The sequence below is a fragment of the Puntigrus tetrazona genome, unplaced genomic scaffold (assembly GCF_018831695.1).
Source record: "Puntigrus tetrazona isolate hp1 unplaced genomic scaffold, ASM1883169v1 S000001156, whole genome shotgun sequence".
In the NCBI taxonomy this organism is placed as follows: domain Eukaryota; kingdom Metazoa; phylum Chordata; class Actinopteri; order Cypriniformes; family Cyprinidae; genus Puntigrus; species Puntigrus tetrazona.
The window spans coordinates 66,354-76,583 of record NW_025048742.1 but is presented as its reverse complement, the minus strand read 5'-3'; the positions used below and the strand labels follow the sequence as shown (position 1 = coordinate 76,583).

The window sequence follows — 10,230 nt, the reverse complement described above, 5'->3', positions numbered from 1 at the left end:
ATCCTAATTATGATTTGTCAAATTATTTAAAAATTAAAGCAGATTTAGAGAAATTTGAAACTAATAGATGTAAGGGTGCTATTGTAAGGAGTAGGGTGAAGTATGCTTTAGAGGGTGAGAAATGCACATCTTTTTTTTTGGGCATGGAGAAGCAAAAGCAGAGCAGGAACTGTATTACTGAATTAGAAGATAGAGAAGGAAAGAAGGTGAGTGATTTTGTGGGGATTTTGGATGCCGTTGAATCTTTTTATAAGGGGTTATTTAGGAAAGAAGGGGTGCATTTGGAGAGTATGGGAAAGGTGCTGAGTACAGTTAGCACTCGATTATCGAATATAGACAGGACTTTTTGTGATAATGATATCTCTATGCAAGAAGTCAATGAGGCAATCTCTGGTCTGAACACTAATAAGAGCCCAGGCTCAAGGATGTTCTAGGGCCAATACTGTTACAGCTGTACCAGTATATGGAGGAAAAGCAGGAAGTGCCTGGGACAATGGTGGCAGGTGTGTTAAGCATTTTATTTAAAAATAAAGGGAGTAGGTTAAGGTTAGAAAATTATAGACCAATCAGTCTCTTAAATACAGATTATAAAGTATTGGCGAAAATTTTAGCAAACAGGCTTAAAAAGGTAGTTGGGAGTATTGTTGCACCAACACAGGCTTATAGTATACCTGGGAGGGATATTGCAGATGTTATAAGTACAATTAGAGATGTGATATTTTATATGAAGAAAAAAGGAGGTATTCTGGTTAGTTTGGATTTAAATAAAGCTTTTGATAGGGTGGAGCACCAATTTTTAGAGGAAACCTTGGAAACTTTTGGTTTTGGTAGTAGATTTAGAGCATGGATAAGATTACTGTATAATAGTGCACACAGTGTGGTGAAGTGTAATGGTATGTTAACGGATGATTTTGCTATTGAGAGGTCTATAAGGCAGGGTTGCCCTTTGTCTGCTCTGCTATACAGTATATCTGTTGAGCCTTTGGCAACATTAATAAAAACGGATAAGGAGCTGAAGCCCATCAATTTTGCAGGAGATGGGGTCAGTTTAATTCACCAATATGCTGATGATACTACATTTACTGTGAGAGATATGGACAGCATAAAGAGGATAATGGAGCATATGAATACTTATGGTAGAGCTGCAGGGGCAAAAATAAATGTTGAAAAGTCTGAAATTATGATGTTTGGCGAAAATAAAATATTGAACTGTGATATTCCTTTTAAAATAGTTAAAGATTATATTACAGTACTGGGGGTTAATTTAGGTGCGGAAGATAATAAGGCGAGAGATGTATCTTGGACTATAGTTCTTCAAAAGATAAGGCGAACTGTGAACTATTGGAAATTAAGAGGTCTCACGTTGAAAGGCAAAGTGGCTGTGATCAATGTTTTGTTAATGTCAAGATTTGCCCATTCCTTGAGCGTGCTAGACATGCCAGAGTGGGTCCTAAAAGAGGCAAACTCTATTGTAATAGATTTCTTGTGGGGTGGGAAAAATGTGAGGATCTCAAAAAGGGTGTTGATAGCAGGTAATAAGGAGGGGGGTCTAAAGTTGGTAGACTTGGATGTGAGGAGGAAAGCTTTAAGACTTAAAATTGTTAAGAAGTTTTTATATAGTAAAGAAGTGTATGGTTGGAGATATTGTATGAAGGATTGTTTGGAGAGGTTTGGGGCTTGTAGTCAAAGTAATCTTTTCATGTGTTTAAAGGAGTCCATGATAAATGATGTGCCACAATTTTATAAAGAAGTCTTTCAAGCATGGGTCCAATTTCTGCCACATGTGTCTTATAAGTGTAACATGCCTGAGTTAGTACTAAATCAGCCAGTGTTTTTGAATCCTAAGATAACAGATAAGGGACGAATGTTGGAAAACAAAAGTTTCATGAAAGCAGGTTTATATCAGATAAAGGATTATGTTTATGAAGTTGTTCCAGGCTTTCTGCCTGCACAAGCAATCCTGGACATGGTTTTGGAAGAGAACGAAAATATGAGGAAAGGTGAAATTCTTAATGTTTTTGGTAAGATTAAGAGTAGTATTCCAAGAGACTGGAGTGCTTTAATGGATGATCAAGAGATTAAAACAAAAGACTACAAGTTTCCTGAAATGTATATTGTACAGAGTGGTTGTAAAGTAGATTTGTCAAAGGTTCCTTTAAAATGTTTCTATAGGATTATGGTGGAAAAAGAGGTTAGAAGGCCTGCTGCCGAAGTGTATTGGAGGAGTTTATATCCAGAGATAAAGCCGGAAATGTTGTGGAAGAAACTAGACGTGAGATATAATTCAATAGATTGTGAACAAAATGACTTCTTCTTGCGGCATAATAGAGTATATACAAAAGAGGTTTTGCATCAGATTGACAAAAGTATTACGAGAGAGTGTGATGTTTGTGGGAGGGAAGTCGAAAACTTAATGCATTTTTACGTAGAATGTCAAGGTTTGAAACAGTACCATGAATTATTAAGAATACGGAGAAGATTACTTTTGTGGATGAAGAGTGGAGTAAGATATTTTTGTTCGGTATGGTGAAAGCAAAGAATGTAAAAGGCAATGTGCAGCTATTGAACATTATGTTAAGTTTTGCAAGGTATGCAGTGCGTTTGAGGAGAAACAAGGCTTTCTTTGAGAAAAAAAAAGAAAATGTATGGTGTATTTTTTAAAAATTTGATAAAACAACATATAAGGATGATAAAAACTGATATGTATGTTGATTTTTGCAAGAATTTTGTTGATGGAAGTATGTTTATTTCTGTTACAGATTTCAATGAACTTGTGTTTAATTTTTGAAAAATTGTAAAAGAAAGGCTGCTGGAAAATTTAATGCAGATATTTATTTTGTACTTATTGTAAATGTGAAAAATCTTTTATAATAAAAAAAAAAAAAAAAAGTTCACTCCTGATCTCGTCTGATCACAGAAGTTAAGCAGTGTTGGGCCTGGTTAGTACTTGGATGGGAGACTGCCTAGGAATACCAGGTGCTGTAAGTTTTTTGGTTTTCTTCACTACTTATCTAATACACTGGCCCTTAGTGTGGTCAAAATTTGACCAGCTCTTTACTTTCCCTTACTGCTTATTTAATTCAATTTACTTTAAAGAAGCTGATCTTTAAACAGCGTTTGCCTGTTTTTAACTACTTACCTAATGCTCTTATCTTTATTGTACCTTTTTTTGAAGTATTTTTTGTATTTATTTCATTACCTGCCTAGTATGATGACACTTAGTGTGCCTCACCTTAAAATAGGGGGCTTTTTGCAGCAGCTCTCGTTCATGGCCATACCACCCTGTTCACGCTTGATCTCAGAAGCTAAGCAGTGTTGGGCCTGGTTAGTACCTTGATGGGAGGCTCTCGTTTACGGCCATACCACTCTGTTGGCGCTAGAGAGCACACAGGAAGTTGTTGGCTGCAGTAGAGAGAGGAAGGCTCTCCTCCATTTTGTGTTAATTTTTTGTGTTTGTATTTTGCTTTTTTCTTTAGTTTAAGTTAGTTTTTTGTTGTTTTTTTCAGTTATAAAACCACCCAACAGCAGCTTTTTTGCTTGCTGGAGGGTGGTTACGCCTTTCTATTTTTCTTTTTTCTTCTTTTCTTCAATGGATGGATTAATGGCAAATGACACTGGACTGGCACGAGGAACACGTGGGGCAAACGACAATGCAACGGCACAAAGAACATGCACGGCAAACGACACTGGAACGGCACGAGGAACACGCAAGGCAAACGACATTGGAACGGGAGGAGGAACACGCACGGCAAACGACACTGGACTGGATAAGCGACTACAAGTTGGAAATAGAATGGATCAAAACATGAAGAACAGGGTCAACGAAAGGAAATATTTAAAGGAGGCTACGGTGATTGTGAATGTGGAAAATGTGAACGATGTGACAGCGGTGGATATTATTAAAGCAGTGACGGACAAATGTGGAAATGGGACAATTCTGGCGTTAAGACCAAGGCAAGGGAAAGAATTTGAACTAACGATGGAAAAGGAGGAAATATGTGAGTATTTTACTTACTCTTAATCTTTTGACTCTTAATCAAAGGAGTGAACTGTGAAGTTAAAAGACTGCAAAATAGAGATTATGTTGTTTCCTTCATGCACTTGCCCGTCTACCTCGATGATAAGGAAATTATGGGAAAATTGGAGGCATGGGGAGTTAATCCCATCTCAAAAATTAAAAGAAGATTCTACCTGGGCACTGACGTCGAAGATGGAACAAGGTTCCTAAAAGTAAGGTTCCCCAAGGAGGTGGCATCGTTGCCCTACAGCACCAAGCTTGAAACAGCAGAAGGGCCGCAGTACTTTCGGGTGATGCACAGCCATCAGGTGAAGACTTGTAGGCTGTGCATGAGCCCTGAACATCTGCTAAAAGAATGCCCTGATTTCACCTGCTACAAATGTAAAGAAAGGGGACATTTTGCAGGGGGATGTGCAATGCAGTAAAGTGCCCAGAGTGTCAACAAATTTTAAATAATTGCGAGTGTGGGATAGAGGGAGAGGAAGGATGTATGGAACATCGGGTGGACAGACAGGTGCATGAAGGAAACAGGGACGCGGAAGCAGAATTTGATAAAGGACAAGAGCAACAAGGACTACAACCAAAGAAACAGACGGAGGAATGGGCAACAGAGAGGAAAGAGAAGGAATAAAAGAGAATGAAAAGAAGAAGGAACCGACACGAGAACAGGACACTCAAGGGACAGAAATGGAAATATCGGACAGTTTTAAAAGATTTCCGGATAACGTGGAGAAAGATGAACAAGAAATGAAAGATCAAAACAAAGAAACGGACACTGAAGAAGAAGCAAGGAAGGACAACATTGAAAAAGACAGAGGGGGGAAAGGACAAATAAGAAGGAGAGCACTAAAGGTAAAACCAAATGTTGGAAATGCAAGGAAAAAAATAATGATACGGGACAAAGTAAAAGTTTTAACTGTTATGAAGTGTTAAGAGAGCTGGAGGAGAAGATGGAGAGTAATGTTTTTATGTACTTATTTTTCCTTCTTTTCATGGTTTTAAGATGTGTTGCTTTTAATGCAAGGGGACTGATGGACATGGGAAAATTTTAAAGAGTGAAAGAAAAATGTAAAGGAGAAGATGTTATTGCTCTGCAGGAAACAAACTGGAAAGATAGTGTGATGATGGACTATAAAAGATGTGGGTAGGGGATATTTTGTATAATAATGGGGATGGAAGGCCTGGGAGAGGAGTGGCATTTTTAATGGGAAAAGGGTTTTTTAACGCAAGCAAAGTAGTGTATAAAGATAAAATGGGGAAATGTATGGTTGTGGAAGTGGATTATGAGGGACGGAACTGATTTTAGTGAATATACACACGCCAACAGAAGAAGAGAGAAAGAAAAGAAAGATTTTTTAATGTTTTAAGGAATATTGTAAAGAAATATAAGGAAATAATAATGATGGGGGATTTTAACACAGTTTTTAGCAAACAAGACATGGCAGAAGGAATGGTGTTTAAAACTGAGACAGGGAGAAAAGAATTAAAAGCATTAATGGAAGAGAATAATATGATCGATGTGTGAAGAGAAAGAAATGAAAAGAAAAAAGAATTTTCTAGGCAAATAGTGGGGCAGTTTGTGTGTGCAACAAGAATTGATTTTATTTTATGTACGAGAAATATGGAGAATTTTATAGAAAAGATTATGTATGAAGAGACAAGCTTTAGCGATCACAAGTTTTTATATTTTAGAGTGGACTGGAGTAAAGTGCAAAGAGGGCCAGCAGTATGGATTTTAAATACAGAGATTTTAAAGAATGAAGATTATGTTTTCAGTATAAAGGAGATCATTGAAAAGGAAAAAGGAAATGAAATGTATAATGAGGATAAGCGAATGTGGTGGGAGAATGTGAAATATCTGGTAAAAAAATTTACAATAAGATATTGCAAATTAATTAAAAAATGTAAGAAAAACAAGGAAAGAGAGCTAAGAGCGAAATTAAATGAGGAACTGGGTAAGGCAGAAAAAAGCATTCAGAAAATAAAAGAAATTGAGGGTAGACTGAAGGAAATGGAAGAGGAGAAATATGAAGGTGCAAGATTAAGAAGTAAAGCAAAATATACAGTGGAGGGGAGAAGTGCACAAAGTTTTTCTTTGATCTGGAGAAAAGAAGAGGAAAAGCAGAAATAATTAACGAAATAAGGGGCAAAAATGGGAGGATAGTAGAAGAAAATGGAGAAATCTTGAAAGAAATACAATCATACTATGAAAACTTATTCTGTACGGAGGGGATAAAAGAAGGAGAAAAAGAGGAACTACTAATGCAAATAAAATCAAGAGTAGGAGAAATTGATAAAAAAGAGTGTGATGATGAAGTAAAAGAAGAAGAAATAAAAAGAGCCATAAGTGACTTAAACAAAAGGAAAAGTCCAGGTATAGATGGGTTGGGGAGTGAGTTTTACATTGTTTTTAAAGATTTTTTAACCGGTATTTTAAAAGAAGTATTTGATGAGATTTTTAGGAAAGATGAGATGAACCAAAGGATGGGAATGGGATTAATAAAGCTGATATATAAAAGGAAAGGAGACAAATTGGAGTTAAAAAATGATAGGCCTATAACAATGCTTAACACCAATCTGAAGATTTTATCCAAAGTTTTAGCTAACAGATTAAAAGAAGTGATGCCCAGTATAATCAAAACAAACCAAGCGTACAGCATTAAAGGAAGGGACATTGCGGATACAACAATGAGCATAAAAGACACAATAAGGTATATAACCGAAAAGAGGAAAGATGGTTTTATAATCAGTTTGGACTTTGAGAAGGCTTTTGACAGGGTAGAGCATGATTTTTTATTTGGGGTTTTAAAGCGTTTTGGTTTTGGGAGGAATTTTATTAAATGGATTAAAATTTTATATAAAGGTGCTGTAACGAGAGTAAAATGCAATGGGTTTTTAACAGACTGTTTTAATTTAACTAGATCAATTAGGCAGGGTTGGCCGTTGTCGGCACTTTTATATGCTTTAGTCGCAGAACCACTGAGATTAGCGATAAAGAAGGAGGGACAAATAAAAGGGATAGGTATAGAAGGAGGGGAGAATAATATATTTCAGTATGCTGATGATACAACGCTAATGTTAAAAGATCTGGCCAGTGTAAGGGAAGCAATGAAAGTAGTACAAAAAGTTTGCAGGGCATCGGGGGCTAAAGTTAATGAGGATAAAACGGTGTACATGAGATTTGGGGGGGCGGAGGTTTTAACCGGGCACTTTACTTTTAGGGAAACTAATGAAATAAAGATTTTAGGTATTATAATGGGGAGGGATAAAAAGAAAGCGGAAGGAACAATGTGGGAAGAGATTTTAGGAGGGATTGAGAGAAGGTTGATCTTTTGGAAATTAATGTCATTAACTTTGAAAGGAAAGGTTTTAATTTTGAATGTTTTAATGGTTTCTAAGTTATGGCATATTTTATATGTGGCATCTATGCCGTTGTGGGTAGAAAAAAGGCTGAACAAATGTTTTTTAGATTTTTTATGGGAAGGAAAGCCGCCAAGAATAGCACATAACACTTTAATTGGAGAGGTGGGGAAGGGAGGATTGGGGTTAATAGATGTGGAACAAAGAAAGAACAGTCTGAGGGTAAAAATGATTCAAAAGTACATGGACGAAGACAACAAAGCGGCATGGAAGAGAACAATGGGGTATTTTTTAAATAAATGTAGTCATTTTCATTTGGGGGACCACATTTTATGGATGAAAACAAAAAAATGGATGACGGATATGCTGCCAGATTTTTATAAAGAACTACTGGGGGCGTGGAGCAAATTTTTAAATAATGTGCATTTTAAGCCACAAGGTCGAGAGAACATTTTAAATCAACCTTTATTCTTAAACAACTCACAACTAGTATCCTCACAACTGTATTCCTTTTTAGAAAAAAATGGTGTCTGTGAGGATTTCCAATCAGGTTTTAGACCGTACCATAGTACTGAGACTGCTCTCATTAGAGTTACTAATGACCTGCTTCTATCATCTGATCGTGGTTTTATCTCGTTATTAGTGCTATTAGATCTTAGCGCAGCATTCGATACTATCGATCACAACATTCTCTTGGATAGACTAGAAAACTATGTTGGCATTAGAGGAAGCGCCTTAGCATGGTTTACATCATATCTATCTGACCGCTATCAGTTTGTAGCATTAAATGAGGAGGTATCATATCGATCAAAAGTGAAATATGGAGTTCCTCAAGGCTCAGTGCTAGGACCGTTACTTTTCAACCTTTACATGTTACCTCTGGGAGATATTATCAGGAGTCATGGTGTTAGCTTTCACTGCTATGCTGATGATACTCAGCTCTATATTTCAGCGCAGCCTGGTGATACACACCAAATTGAGAATCTAACAGAATGCATAGTCGATATATAAAGCTGGATGATGAGTAACTTCTTAATGTTAAATTCTGAAAAAACAGAGGTGCTAATAATTGGACCTAAAAACCCACATATAATAATCTAGAACACAGCCTATCACTTGATGGCTGCTCTGTTAATTCTTCATCATCAGTTAGGAACCTAGGTGTGCTGTTTGACCGCAATCTTTCCTTTGAAAATCATGTTTCTAGCATCTGTAAAACTGCGTTTTTCCATCTTAAAAATATATCTCTAAATTACGACCTATGCTTTCAATCTCTAATGCAGAAATATTAATTCATGCGTTTATGACCTCAAGGTTAGATTATTGCAATGCTTTATTTGGTGGTTGTTCTGCACGCTTAATAAACAAACTTCAGCTAGTCCAAAACGCAGCAGCCAGAGTCCTTACTAGAACTAGGAAGTATGATCACATTAGCCCAGTTCTGTCAACACTGCACTGGCTCCTATCAAACATCGAATAGATTTTAAAATCCTATTAATTACCTATAAAGCCCTGAATGGTTTAGCTCCTCAATACTTGAGCGAGCTCTTATCACATTATAGTCCTGCACGTCCGCTGCGTTCTCAAAACTCTGGCCATTTGATAATACCTAGAATATCAAAATCAACTGCGGGCGGCAGATCATTTTCCTATCTAGCACCTAAACTCTGGAACAATCTCCCTAACTCTGTTCGGGAAGCAGACACACTCTGCCAGTTTAAATCTAGATTAAAGACACATCTTTTAACTTAGCCTACACATAACACACCAACACACCTTTTATTATTCAAATCCGTTAAAGGATTTTTAGGCTGCATTACTTAGATTTGCTGGAACCGGGAACACTACTCCTAAAATACGATGTACTTGTGACATCGTAAAAAGAATGGCATCTACGCTAATATTAGTCCTGTTTCTTTCTCAATCTGTTTTCACAGTTTGTATCCAGACTAGATGGTGGATCAGCACCCAGAGATTATGTTCATCAGAGACCAGAAAACCTAGATGCGCCCGTCGACAGATCACCAGATCCTGATGCACACACACACACGCACACACTAAGTCATTTACACTATCTGACACAGCTGCGTTTAAAATTGAACTGGAGGTTAAGTGCTGGGCGTCCGGTCAGAGGAGAACTGACCCCAACTGAGTCTGGTTTCTCCCAAGGTTTTTTTTTCTCCATTCTATATGCATGGGGTTTTGTTTCCTTGCCGCTGTCGCCTCTGGCTTGCTTGGTTGGGGACACTTAACTTCTAGTGACTATCGTTGAATTGACTACAGAGACCGTCTCTGCATTTAATAAGAAATTGGTCACTCTCGTCATTATACATCCCTGTCATTATACTGTACAGTGCTTTGATGCAACCTGTGTTGTTAAAAGCGCTATATAAATAAAAATGATTGATTGATTGATTGATTGATTACTTATCTAGTATAATGGCAATTAGTGTGCCTCACCTTAATATAGGGGGCTTTTTGCAGCAGCTTTCGCTTACGGCCATACCACCCTGTTCACGCCTGATCTCGTCTGATCTTAGAAGCTAAGCAGAGTTGGGCCTAGTTAGTACTTGGATGGGAGACTCCCTAGGAATACCAGGTGCTGTAAGTTTTTGAGTTTTTTCACTACTTATCTAATACTAATATTTATAGTATATATTTTTATTTTTTATATTTTTTATATTTGCTGTGTTGCACATTTTATTTTTTTGTATGTTGTACATAATTCTCTTTATATCTGTCTTGTCTTGTTATCGTGTTGCACCGTAGAGTTTTTGTCACTAAAACAAATTACTCGTATGTGCAAACATACCTGGCAATAAAGTGATTCTGATCTGATTCTGATACACTGG

The 10,230-nt window shown here is 37.0% G+C and overlaps 1 pseudogene; it reads left to right on the top strand.

Moving 5' to 3' along the window:
* The first annotated feature begins 9,870 nt into the window (after window positions 1-9,870).
* On the top strand, window positions 9,871-9,989 carry LOC122341180 (annotated as a pseudogene).
* Window positions 9,990-10,230: the final 241 nt, after the last annotated feature.